Raw genomic sequence first — 13,581 nt, 5'->3', positions numbered from 1 at the left:
AATGTTTCCTATAAAGATACTTGCCTCTTTACTACTGAAATATAGGGTAAGTCTCCACATTTCACTCTTTCATCCAGTGGGTTTCATTTGTTTTTTTTTTGTGTTTTCTATATGAAATCAAAGGAGCAGTGAAGGTTGACAGGCTTATAGGAGGGTAAAATTGACTCACCTACCCCCCAGCAACTTGCAGCCTTATAACTTGTATTGTTTTTCCATAGAAAAATTCATCTTAAATTTAACTTTTGGTCTACTTCTGAAGATTCTGTTTGGCAGAAGTCATGGGTGTATCTGTGTTTCTGTGTCCTTGAGATTCAGAAATGCCAAAGGTGTTCTAAGATTCAGGAAACTTGAGTGTTTCTGCATGATACATAAAATGTATCATACTTTGGGATTTTTTTTAAACTTTTATTTTTGCATTTCTGCACATCTCAATACTTTTGTTTTAGTTAAAATAACTTGTTACTGTAGAGAACTTATGTTTTTTAAAAATGCTGGCTTATGGAAAACCTTTGTACAAAACCGATCCTCTTTTTAATGGGCTTGGCATCGTTGTCAAGTGCCTTTTTGATTCCTTTCGACGTGTGCACGTGTGACATTTGCTCTGTAGACCTTTGGTGCATCTTGATTCCTTCTTTTCATGCTTTGTCAAACGTAGTCTTGGCCGCAAAGAAGCCTGTAAGTAATGGAAGGAAATACTCTGCTGGTCAAGAATGTTACCCTCCTGAAGCGCTACCACCTGGAGTGTCTGGTTTCCGGCCATTGTGTCCTGCAGAAAGTGCAAAAAGCAACAGGTAACCTGTTTGCATTCCCTGTCTTTTTCAGTCATTTAGAGTTCTTTATTTTGGAACTTGTATTATGTGGGTGGTCTCTGGTGCTTTGTGTAGAGGAAAAAAGGTAACTCACACATGGCTTCTGCCTAATGAGCCCTCTAAGGAAGAAAAATTAAAAGTAATTGGGAGTTTCAAGTTGTTTCTCAAGTGTCACAACAGAGGTAACTCCGTGGGAGTCTTGAGGAGACTAAAATGATCACCAATTGTGCATGTGAGAGAAGTTTGATTAAAGGCAGGTGTAGTTGAGCGAAGCCCTACAGCACAGAAGTAGGAATTTGGATACGTATGAATGGGAAAAAAGACATTTTAGGCATGGGAAATAGTTTAATGCAGAATGGATGAAAAATGTGCATTAGACCTATTCTAAATCAACTGGCTTATTAACTCAGTAAATCAGATTTAGTGAGTCAAACTAGCATTAGCTGATTTCTTATCCAGGGGATAGCTGTTCATAGTAATTTTTGTCACAGAACAGTAAATAAAATGGTTGAATTATAGCTTTAGGCTTGCTAAGTGAAATAGATGGCTCTAGATGATCTTCAGGTGACTTACTTGGTAGTAATCAGGAAATTGGGGATTAACAATTGCTTAAGAAAACAAAGAGAATTGATTTTAAATAGTACTTGAAGTAGTTACTGTGTAAAATATCTGTTCAGTTGCTCATGTTAAATGGATGTTTCTAATCCCCACTGGACAACCGACTACTTTTTTGCAAATGGTAATGTGAATTGCTGTTGCATAAACTATAGTGTTGAATCCCCAGTGTTTGCACTTGAGTTTCACAGCTCTGTGGTTTCCTGTCTTCTTCCTGAGACACTTAATCGCAGGTCCATCCTCCTCACACAGGGGGGTAAATTAGAGAACGATTAATATCACCATTTAAAGAAGTGAGACTGAAATCTCAACCATCCTGAACATAGGAGCTGAAGGGGCCTCTCAGCAGTTCAGAGAGTGATTACCAAGCCAGTAGGCTGAATTCTGTTCTGTTTTCTCCGTAGCAGAGCCCTCCAGGTCCTTGTTTTGAGCTTATTTATTTTTATACACAATTCTGTATGGATACTGTTCATACTACTAAATAGTTGTATTAACTGGGTTTAACTGGTGATGTATTTACATGAAGATCTAACTTCGTTTTGTTGCTATCTTTTTAGGGGCTTTCTATTCATCAAAGCTCGTGATGTATGTAATCAGTTGGTGGTGTGTAGCTATCATATTTATGATATATAGGGCTTGAATTGGGAAAGGTGGATGGTCATTCTTCTTGCTTTTTAAACTGACAGAGCCTTACATGAAGCATTTCCCTCTCTGAAATAAATCCATGTAAAACATGTTTGGTCGCTCTCCCAATGCAACTGTGTATTTGTGTGGATTTAGTGCACACCTGGCAGCCTTGTGGTTATGTCTGTAAACAAGGAAGCCTGTTTTCCAGTCCGCAAATCAGCTGTTACCCAGTGAAACGAACTTGACTGCCATTTCTGACCCCTCACGTGGAGCTGTCATACTCAAGAATGTTCACGTTTTCAAGAAACGTTGTTTGTGGGCTATATGTACAAATTCCTGATCTGAAAGCCAATATAAAGCAACATCTCCCAAACCTCTGCTCTCTCACCAAGACCACACACATTCCCTCGCTTATGGCCTCGTGGCAAGCTAATACTGTCAGTATCAGACTCTCCTTCCCAGTGGTCTTGGGAGACTGCATAGTTGCTCTGTGAAAGGCACCACTGCTGAGGTTGAGAGAAGAGCATCTTGGGTGTCAGTCCTGGCCTTGCATTCCCAGAGAGAGGGGTGTGCACCTCGTTCTCCTGTTAGGGTTTTCCTATGCTGCAGGGTTTGCTGCTTGTTGTCAAAATGATGTCCTAGTGACTTGTCTTCTGCGTGGTTTATAATCCCAGCACAGTTCTTTATGATCTGTAGACTTTTATGGGGTTGTGGCCAGGTCAGTTTTTAAATGTTTGGAAATGTCCTATTGAACAACATTGCAGTGGCAGTGAAGCTTGCTGGGAGAATTGTTGCCCTAGTTTTGGCTTAAGGGTGGTGAGAAGATGAAATTTTTGATGGGTCAGTTTTAGTTGTGTATGTGTATGTGATTTATTTTTTTTAATTCTAATGTCTATTATTCACAGCTTAGATATGTTGACTTCCTGATTATTCATCAGTCCCTTTACTGATGTATTTTCCTCTGAAAAACTACATTTTCTTCCAGACTGTTTTTGTCTGATGGTGAAGAATAAATTTTTCATTTGCAGTATAAAGTTGATCTGAGAAAAAATGTTTACCTTGGATCTTCACTTGGCTTCTGTGAAAGAAACTTAATAAAATAATATGGGCAATTCCCATTACTAATCCTAACCACGTACAACAGAGGTCTGTACAGTAACATAGCAAAAATAAGTTCCTGTACTTTTACTTAGTCATTGCCTGTTTTACACTAAAGAGCAGTGAGAGACATTTATAAAGAATGATACCTCAGATCACTTTTGTTAAATGTCCTCTAATATTTGGATATTTGGTATCTGGCTTGTGTTGTCTTTTATACAATCTTGTCTTCTTTCTTTGCACTTTAGTTTAACAACTCTGTGGTTTCCTATCTTCTTCTTGTGACACTCAGGTCCATCAGAATTTCCTGTGACTGTGACAGTAGAGAGTCCTTCCAACTCAGAAATCGAAGAGGTCGATGATTCCTCAGAACGTGTTCAGGAGGAGCCAGAGAAAATCCGTTTGAAACAAGAAGCATTGCAGGTACAAAGTTATCACTTTAAAGCTATAGAGAAGATTATTTTTCAAACGGAAGGCTGATTGCAACACAGCACAGCTTGTGTGAGGTTTCTGTTTTCTCCTCCCATCTGCGTTGTATCCCCTTGAATGGTTCCTTAAGCTTAGACCAAGGTGAATGGTGGACATTTGAACTCTAAGAAACTAAAATCAAAACATGTCGTTAGTAATATATTTTCCTTTGCTTAGAAGCTTAGTATTTTAGATTTAGGGAGAAGCTTAGTGATCATAAGATAAGGAAATTGAGTTCTGAATGAATACAGTCAGCTGATTCAGTGCTCTTGTTTTACAGATGAGAAAATAGACGGTTCTAGTTGAACTCTCTTTTTATAAGAGGAAAATATGGCCTCATTTTAAATAAAAGTAAAGTTGAAAAAAGTTTTGATGTTGATATTCTCCTCTCCTAAAATCAAAAATATCAAGAAGCTACATTCTATTACCAAATAAACCTGACCTCTAATGTCATTCCATACTTTTGTTTGTATGGACAGAAAAGAAAAATTGATTTTTATAAGAAATTTTTGCACCTCAAAATTAATATATTTATTTTATTTCAACTTTAATGCAGAGCTGAACATTTCTAGTAAATAAAGGAACACCATTTGGGGGGGACCTTGTCTTTGTGCTACAAAGTCCATGTTTAATTTTTTAAAATTATTTAATATGATTTTCTCTTCGTATGAGACATGACACTTGACAGGTTTCAGAACTAATTATCCCATTATTGTAGGACTACGGGAACTACTCTTTGATTTTCAAAAGAGAAAGTTAGATTTTTATTTTTTAATTAAAATTAATGATAATATAGAGAAATTTTAAGAAAAGAACTTAGAAAATTATGAAATGTTAGAGTAGGAGAAATCTATAGTTCAAGTGGAGTTACTCCCTTTCGTTTTATAAATGCACACCTACAATTTGTAGAACGTAAGTGGTTTATTAGTAAATGGCAGAGTATGACTAGACCCTAGAGCATCTAACCCGCATTCCTTGTTATTTTAGATGTGGTGTATTCATTTCCTTCACGAATAGACCATGAGATTGTATTTGTAAAAGCAGTAATAGACAGTGGGGAAGTCCAAGAAGTTTAAACACTGGGACCACAGAATAGCAGATTCAGAATGCACTGAGAACCCTTTTAGCTCTTCTCTGTTTTGACAAGACACTACAATGATGGTATCAAAGTGTTTAAGTATATATGCACACAACTATCAAGAGATTTCAACATAGTTTTGAAAGAAGACAGGTGGAAAAGTGTGAAACTGAAGCAGTAGAACAGAGGAAAAGCATCACCTAGAATATGCACAGGGACCACGTGCAACTGAGGAGGATTCTGACCCCACCTGAAAAAGTAGCCCCATGCTCAGGTGCGCATATAGGAGAGAGGGTGGAGTTAGTTAAAAGTGTGACCAATAGGGGAGCTCATTGAAGGGATGTGTTTGGAGGAGTGGACTCCCTGCCCCGCCCTAACCCTCCTGAAATGAGATGATTTCATTTTGAAGACAGTGAAACTGGCGAGAACTGGGGCAGCTACTGTGAGTTTTTACACCCTAGAAAACTGTTTTTGGGGCAGATCCTGTTACAGTTACTCCCCGCTTCTTCCTGCATAAGAAGCCAATCAATCGTTGACTTCAGGGAGCTTTCTGCGCTCATTCTTAAATAGAAAATAAGTGTCATTTGCCTGTTAGTTGAGTAAAGCTTACAACATGAGAGAGGGGGAAAGAGTGCAAACATATCCTAGTAGGACCAGGGACAATTTAGGGCACAGAATAATTTAAGAAAAAACCCTAATTAGCATCCTGAGAGAGGTTTAAAAAGAGCTAGCAACTATAAAATAAGACTAGGGTATTAATGAAAAGGAGAATGGTCAGAAAGCAAGAGAGGTCTCCTGGAAATGAAAATATGGTTGCTGAAATAAATTCAGTAGGAATTTTAAAAATTTCTCAGTATATAAAAAAGAAAGACACAATGGAAAATGTGATAGAAATATGTTAGAGAGGCTGCATCTGGGAGATCCCACATGTTACTATTAGAAAGTCCAGACCCAGAAAAAAAATGGAGGGAAGCTGTCAAAGGGCAACAAAATTCCCCACAGCTGAAAGTAGACATCAGGCCTCAGATTGAAAATAGTTATGCAAGATGAGTAAGAATAGACTCATACCTAGGCACCCTTCATTGTGAAACTTTAAAATACTGAAAAAATAAATTAAAATAGAATAAAATACTGAGAGGATACATCCATTCCAGAGAGAAAAATACTGGCTACCTAAAAAGAAAATTTAAAATCTGACTTTATCATACTTGTCATGAACACCATGGATCCTGGAAGGCATTAGAAAGATACCTCCAAAGTTTTTCAGGCACATAATTTTCACCCTAGGGGTTTGTATCCAGCCAAACTATCAGTCATAAGTGGAGGCTGAAGAAGATATTTTATACAGAAAGAAATTTGAAAAATTGACCTCCTGTGCTACACCTTAAGCTATTTATAGACATAATCCAGCAAAATGAGGCAATAAACCAAGAAGGAAGGTAATAGAGGATTCAGTGCAGATTGCAGCCAGTCTAGAGTGGAGAGGCTTCTATTGATTGTGTGATTGAGAGCATAGAAACACCTTGAGGCATATTGTACTTACTAGGTGTTAGGCACTGTTGGAAGGGAGGAGGGAGAGGAAGAGGAGAAGGAACTTGAACTCCAGAGGAGAAAAGGCTATACGGACATAAATATAAAGCCAACTAAACTATGGTTGATTTTTAACTTAGTATTGGTGAGGAAAGGAAGAATCCACTTCAACTTGACACTATAGATGTCCCCCTTTTCAGTGACACACAGGGGTAATGACCACCTATCTAATTTGTTGTCCAAGCCAGAACTTGTCCAAACTCCTTACACTTCAATAGTGTAAGGAGGCACTCTAATGCTGTAACATCAGGACAACAGGTATAAACTGGAACAGCCCAAGGCGGCTTGGGGTATGTGGTCACCCTGCACAAGGGCAGTGACACTGGCACAGTATGGAACGAGGTGTAGTCTATACACAGAGACACAGTACATCTGCAGTGGGCAATATTAATTTCATTGTAATAATGGCAATACTGTCTTGGTTTGCAGCTTTTATTGCCAACTTGCATGTAATCACAAATAACTAAAGTAAACTATACTTAGTATGTATTAGTATTAACTTGGTATGTACTGAAATGTATTGTGTACTAGTATGTACTTAGCATATATTAGGCTCTAAGTGTTTTTGCATATATTAACTCATTTAATCCTCTGAATAGCCTTATGAGGTTGGTGCTAATATCATTCCCACTTTTGAGAGCAGGAAGCTAAGTCAGGGAAGGAACTTGCCCAGGCTGTACCTAATTTAAGGTTGGATCGAGGCTTTGAGTTTAGGCTCTCTGCCTGTTCTCTTAAACCTTACTCCGTACTGACTCTCAAGTAACAGAAGACTTAACTGCACATAGAACAGAATATAAATTTCAACTTTGACAACGTAACAGCTGGGTTTGGAAGGTAGACAGGAGGTAGAAAAAGGGAAGATGGTAAGAATGTCCTCATTTTACAAAGCGTGACATTGAGAGAGCTTCTAGTTGATCAACAATGTAGGTTTTTAAGTATATGACTACAAGTCAAAGAGATCATGAGCAGTGGAATAACTCATGATGACATAACTTTACTGAGCAGTGTGGACATAGGAAAGAGTGTAGAGGAACTAAACCCTTACTTATTAGTAAGTTAGAAAGTGAACTGATAACGCCTCCAATTTAGTGAGAAAATAGTCATGTAAGAGTATTACTTGGACATGGAGAAGAATTCAAAATAACAATAGTTGGACCTCCCTGATGGCGCAGTGGTTAAGAAACTGCCTGCCAAGGCAGGGGACACGGGTTCGAGCCCTGGTCCGGGAAGATCCCACATGCCACGGAGCAGCGAAGCCCGTGCACCAGAACTACGGAGCCTGTGCTCTAGAGCCCGTGAGCCACAACTACTGAGCCCACGTGCCACAACTACTGAAGCCTGCGCGCCTAGATCCTGTGCTTCATAACAAGAGAAGCCACCGCAATGAAGAGTAGCCCCCACTCGCCGCAACTAGAGAAAACCTGCACGCAGCAACGAAGACCCAATACAGCCAAAAGTAAATAATAATAATAAAATAATAAAAAATAACAATATTTGATGTAAACCTCATAAAAAAGGAAATCCATACAGCCAGTAAACACAGAAAAGTGTACGACTTCATGAAGTAATAAGTGAAAAGTGAGTCAAAACCAAGGAAACTACATGTCAATCAGATTGACAAATACATAAATAAAAAGTCTGGTAGTATCAGGTATTGTAGACCTGAAGTACTATGGGAATCTTCTACCCTGTTTATACTGGAGTATAAATCGACACAACTACTTTGGAAAGCATTTAGCACTCTCCATCAACTGAAGGTATATAAATAGCCTGTGAGCCAGCAGCCCTCACCCCCGCCCTGGGTAAATGCACCAGAATAACGGGTACAGCAGGATTCCTGTCCATGATTTGCATTAGCACAAACTGAAAACAAACCAAATGTCCATTAAGAGTCAAAAATTAAATAAATGATGTGTATTTGTACAGTGGGAAAACTATCCAGCAATAAAATTGAATGAACTAGAGCTACAGGCAGCAATGTGGATGAATTTTTTAAACCAACGTTGAGAGAAAGAAATAAGATAGAAAAGACTTCATATACTATGATCCTGTACATAAAGTTAGATGTTGACACAACTAAACTCTTTTGTTAGGGATGCATGCAGGTTAAAGGAAATGACTGTCAAGAAGTGAGGTTGGTGTTTAACCGGGAAGAGGGAAGGAGCTTGTGATGAGAAAAGGATATGGGGGGTTTTTGCGATGCTGACAAGTATCAATACTTTCAGCTTCGAGTAGTGCTTATGTAAGTATTCTCTTTTTCTTTGTCACATTGACAGTTTTGTTCTGTGCACTTCTCAGTACACATATCGTATTTTACAATTAAAAACTGCATAAAGAATCGGTCGCTTCTTGAGTGCTGGATGTGGGAGTGGGATGAGACCGTTTCATTTGAAGCCCTTCACTACTGTTTGCATTCGCATGTTCATTCATTCAGCATTAATTGCACATATTCTATGTACCAAGCACTCTTCTAATTTTATATGTGTTTTAACTCATGTAATTCTCACAAGAGCTCTGTAATATGGGAGCTTATCTCCATTTTATAGATGAGGAAGTTGAGGCCTAGAGTTATACAACTTGTCCAAGGTTATGTAGCTAATGGGTAGTGCCAGGCCCATTTGCCTCAGAGAATCTGAATATTTACAATATAATCTAAAAGAGAAATTTAATTACTAATTATAAGCAAAAAAATTGCACATTAAAGAAGATGACAAGTTTTCATCTATCCAGTTAGAGAAAAACACACAGTCTTTCACACACGTACATCTTATATGTACGTGTGTGGCAGGGATTTTCCTTATTAAGCAATTATTTATTGACCGTCTACGTTGTGCTAGGCACAGGTGCTGGGGATAAACACTTAATAAAATACACCCCCTATCTTCAAATAACTTGCACTCTAAGTGAGGAAGTAAGCCAACAGTTACAGTAGAGGTTATATACCAAGTGATACATCGCTGATGGCAGTGTAAAATCTCAGAAATCTTTTGGAAAGAAGTCTGGAGATAGGTACCTCAGAGCCTTAAAAATGTTCATTTGCTTTGATCTCAAACTCATTTTTATGGATTTATTGTAAGAATGTTATTCTCAATATGGAAAAAAGCCTTCATGCATAAAAACGGTTATTTTGTCTGATAATACTGAAAAGTTGGAAAGAATTTAAATCTGTAAAATGGTTAACCAGTAAACCCACTCAGTGGAATATTTTGTAGCCCACACAAAAAAATCAAGGTTATGGGGCTTCCCTGGTGGCGCAGTGGTTGAGAGTCTGCCTGCCGATGCAGGGGACGCGGGTTCGTGCCCCAGTCTGGGAAGATCCCACATGCTGCGGAGCGGCTGGGCCCGTGAGCCATGGCCGCTGAGCCTGCGCATCCGGAGCCTGTGCTCCGCAACGGGAGAGGCCACAACAGTGAGAGGCCCGCGTACCGCAAAAAAAAAAAAAAAAAAAAAAAAAAAAAAAAAAAATCAAGGTTATGAATCCCCTGATTATATGAGAAATGATTGATTACAATGTTAAATGGAGAAAAGTTGAACATAAAATTTGATATCCAATATGATGGGAGCTTTGCCCCAGAAAAATCACCCTAGCTGGTGTACAGAAGGGTGGAATGGAGAGCAGATGGAAGGAAGGAAAATTATTCCAAAGCCTTATCATTAGTCTTACTTAAGTAATAGAATATCAAGCAATTTTACTTTCTAACTTTTTTGGTTCCATATTTCCATGTAAGGGACATGAATTCTGAATATTTTGTAGGAGGAGGGTACACTTTTTCACAAAAATTGAACACTGTGTTCTAATTCCCTCCATTAGAGGGAGAAACTGTTGCATGTAATTGCACTTTGATGTGCTATTTAGAACCAGTCAGGAATTTTAGTCTACTTTCCTCTGACCGTGCTGAGGGTTTTTTGTTTTTTTGTTTATTTGTTTAGAATTTCTTTGAAATCAGTTTTAGAAGATTGACTAAACCATTATATTAAAAGTAGAGGAATTTTGCAATTTTTTCCCCTTTTTCCCCATTGAAAACTTGACTGGCTTTAGTAATGAAACATTAAAGAATTTGAAGTTCTTAGACTGTCAATTTTTTAAACATGTTCTGAATATAAAAATATATGTTCATTGAGCAAATGTTTGAAAACAATGAATAACTTCTTGAAGGAAATAAAAGCCACCTCTGCATGTACACACACCTAATCTGTTCTTTTGTCTTAAAAAAGTATCAGAAATATTTTGCCATGTCACTAACTACTCTTCTACATCAGAGAATTTGATTAAGCTTATGCATCATCTCCCAGGAAAAACGCACAGATATATTTTGAATGTAGCACTCCTGAAGCCCATTCATGAACTCTGGTTGAGACCTCTTGTCATTCTTAGTGGCTTCATAGAGCATTCCTTCAGACGATGAGCTGTTTTTATTTAAACCAGTCCCAATTCGGAGGCTCTTAGCTTTCTTCTAGGGTTTGGTTATCAACAATCTTATGACATCATGTTGGTAGATAAATCTTTGCCCACATCTTTGATTTCCTTAGGGTAAACTCCTGATGTAGGATTGTTGTTAGGTACCAAAAGCTACTCTCCAGAAAGTGATACCAGCTCCTCTCCCAATGATGGCAGGTAATAGAGTTCCTCATTCTTTAAGTGATTGTTCAAAGCAGTTAACATGTATAAATATACCTTACTGTTTTCATAAGTATAGGTATTATGATTGTTTATCACTGCATAAGAAACCAGCCCAAAACAGTGGCCTAAAACAATGACAATCATTTATTTTGTTCACGAACCTGGAGGTTGAGTAGAATATTAATTCTTTTACTACACTCTTACTGACTGAAAACAATACCTATTTGACTAGCTCAGAGTTCTGTAGGTCAGAAGTCCAGGCACAGCGTGACTGGGCTTCCTGCTCAGATACACACGGGAACATGTGGGTTCCCTCCTGAGAGTGTTAAAGCACGTGAAATTTAAGTGTAAGATATTGAGCCCCAAACGTTGGATATTCACCATAGTTTGTGTGGGCCACAGAGCTGAAATCAAGATGTCAGTCTGGCTGTGTTAGCGTCCAGAGGCTCTGGGAAAGAATGCCTACAGGCTTCTTCCGGCTTGTTGGCATAATTCAGATTCTGCAGTTGCAGGACAGAGGTCCCCATTTCCTTGCTGGCTGTCAGTCGGGGGAGAGTTTCAGCTCCTAGAGGCCTCTCGCTTGCCTTCTCTGCCGCAGCATTGGACTTCTTCAGAGCCAGCAATGGAGAGTCTCCCTTTTGTCCCTTTTGTACTTCAATTCAGGAAGAGTTCAGGTCCTTTTCATGGGGTGCCTGAGTAGGCCACATCCACCTAAAATAATCTGCCTATCTTAAAAGATCAACTGATTTTGAACCTTAATTCCATGTGCAAAATCCCTTCACTACAGCACCTACATTTAGAGTTTGATTGGATAAGTGGAAGGTTTGTGTACTTCAGTAAGTGGTCATCTTGGGGGCTCTGTCAGAATTCTGCCTATTGCAAGCAGTGTCCCCACTTCAAGGACCGAAGTGTCTTAGTTCCTAAAACTCCTAAGATAGTTTATCAGTGTTCATTTTATTTCAGTGACCTTGGTGAAGGGAAGACTACCACTTCCGTGAGCAGGAATGGCAGCCAGCTTCCTGAGTCCACAGTGTGGCTCTGCTACTTAGTGGTGTGACCTTGGCTGTGCTGCTCTACTTACTCTACTTCTCTGCCTCTGTTTCCCTCATCTGTAAAATAACATGGAGTTAGTGATCGTTCTTTCCTCGTACGATTTTTTTAATAAATTTATTTTATTTATCTATTTTTGGCTGCGCTGGGTGTTTGATATTGCTCACGGGCTTTCTCTGCTTGCGTCGAGCGGCGGCTACACTTCGTAGTGGTGTGCGGGCTTCTCATTGCGGTGGTTTCTCTTTTTGCAGAGCACGGGCTCTAGGCGCGCAGGCTTCAGTAGTTGTGGCACGCGGGCTCAGTACTTGTGGCACGTGGGTTCTAGAGCGTAGGCTCAGTAGTCGTGACGCACAGGCTTAGTTGTTCTGAGGCATGTGGGTTCTTCCTGGACTAGGGCTCGAACCCGTGTCCCCTGCACTGGCAAGCGGATTCTTAACCACTGTGCCAGTAGGGAAGCCCCCTCTTAGGGTTTTGATGATTCGATTATTTAATACCCAGGGAACTCCAGGAACAGTGCTTGACTGTAAATTGCTTTAAAAGTGATTACTTTTTTATTATTTTTTATTTTATTATTTTTTTAAAGTTTTTTTTGGGGGGGCAATTTATTTTTATTTATTTATTTATTTATTTATTTATTTATGGCTGTGTTGGGTCTTCGTTTCTGTACTAGGGCTTTCTCTAGTTGCAGCAAGCGGGGGCCACTCTTCATCACGGTGCGCGGGCCTCTCACTATCGCGGCCTCTCTTGTTGTGGAGCACAGGTTCCAGACACGCAGGCTCAGTAGTTGTGGCACACGGGCTTAGTTGCTCCGTGGCATGTGGGATCCTCCCAGACCAGGGCTCGAACCCGTGTCCCCTGCATTGGCAGGCAGATTCCGAACCACTGTGCCACCAGGAAAGCCCCAGTGATTACTTTTTTAAAACATGCTTTTGAATCTGCAATTATGCAATTCAGGTATGCTAAGCAGGTTCGTTAATACTGCTATAAAGAGACCCACAAATAAAAATAGAATTTTTCTTTCTTGGTCGTAACTTCTTATTTCTGACTTACTATGTTATATGCATATGCCTTTTATGGTGGCCTGCCACAAATTTATGTTGGAAAGAGTGGAATTTAAATAAATCTTTGCAAATTGGATAGATTTTGATCATTCATTTCACTGGCATGGTATGATATGACCAGTAGCAGACTAAAATCTGAGTTCACTTCTGGCTCTGCCCATAAATCCTGATGAGACCAATAGCTGGAAAGGCTTTTGGTTATTATACTATGAATTAGTTATAATATTGACTCTGTTTGCTTAGGAAACCCTGGAGGAGTGCCTAAAGCAGTTAAAGGAGGAAAGAGTAATAAGACTGAAGGCTGATAGACGAGTCAGTGAGGTAAACACGTTTCATCTGCTTTTGAGAGTGTTTTGGTTTTATTTTGATTTGATTTTAAGCCATATACACATATTTTGTAAGCTTTAAAACTGTAATATGTTGCAAATTGGTGGTATCATATGGACTTTTGCGTTTACTGGTATTTAGTGATCATATGATCTATATTCCAGAAAGCATGTTTTTAAAGATGTGAAAATCTGGTTTTGTGTATGTGTGTGTGTGTGTGCGCTTTTATATGACATT

The 13,581-nt window shown here is 39.1% G+C and overlaps 1 pseudogene across 1 annotated transcript in view; it reads left to right on the top strand.

Moving 5' to 3' along the window:
• LOC308611035 (centrosomal protein of 78 kDa-like) overlaps positions 1 to 13,581 on the top strand; it is a 226,863-nt pseudogene that overhangs the window by 208,280 nt on the left and 5,002 nt on the right. The window contains exons 9-12 of the transcript in view: positions 727 to 791; positions 1,982 to 2,031; positions 3,442 to 3,572; positions 13,261 to 13,338. The product of the transcript in view is annotated as a centrosomal protein of 78 kDa-like (transcript). The remainder of the gene's footprint in view (positions 1 to 726; positions 792 to 1,981; positions 2,032 to 3,441; positions 3,573 to 13,260; positions 13,339 to 13,581) is intronic.

Source organism: Mesoplodon bidens (genome assembly GCF_964165515.1).
Source record: "Mesoplodon bidens genome assembly, contig: HAP1_SCAFFOLD_240, whole genome shotgun sequence".
NCBI classification, from domain to species: domain Eukaryota; kingdom Metazoa; phylum Chordata; class Mammalia; order Artiodactyla; family Ziphiidae; genus Mesoplodon; species Mesoplodon bidens.
Note: the sequence above shows the minus strand (reverse complement) of the source record. Positions and strands in the feature narration are given on the sequence as shown.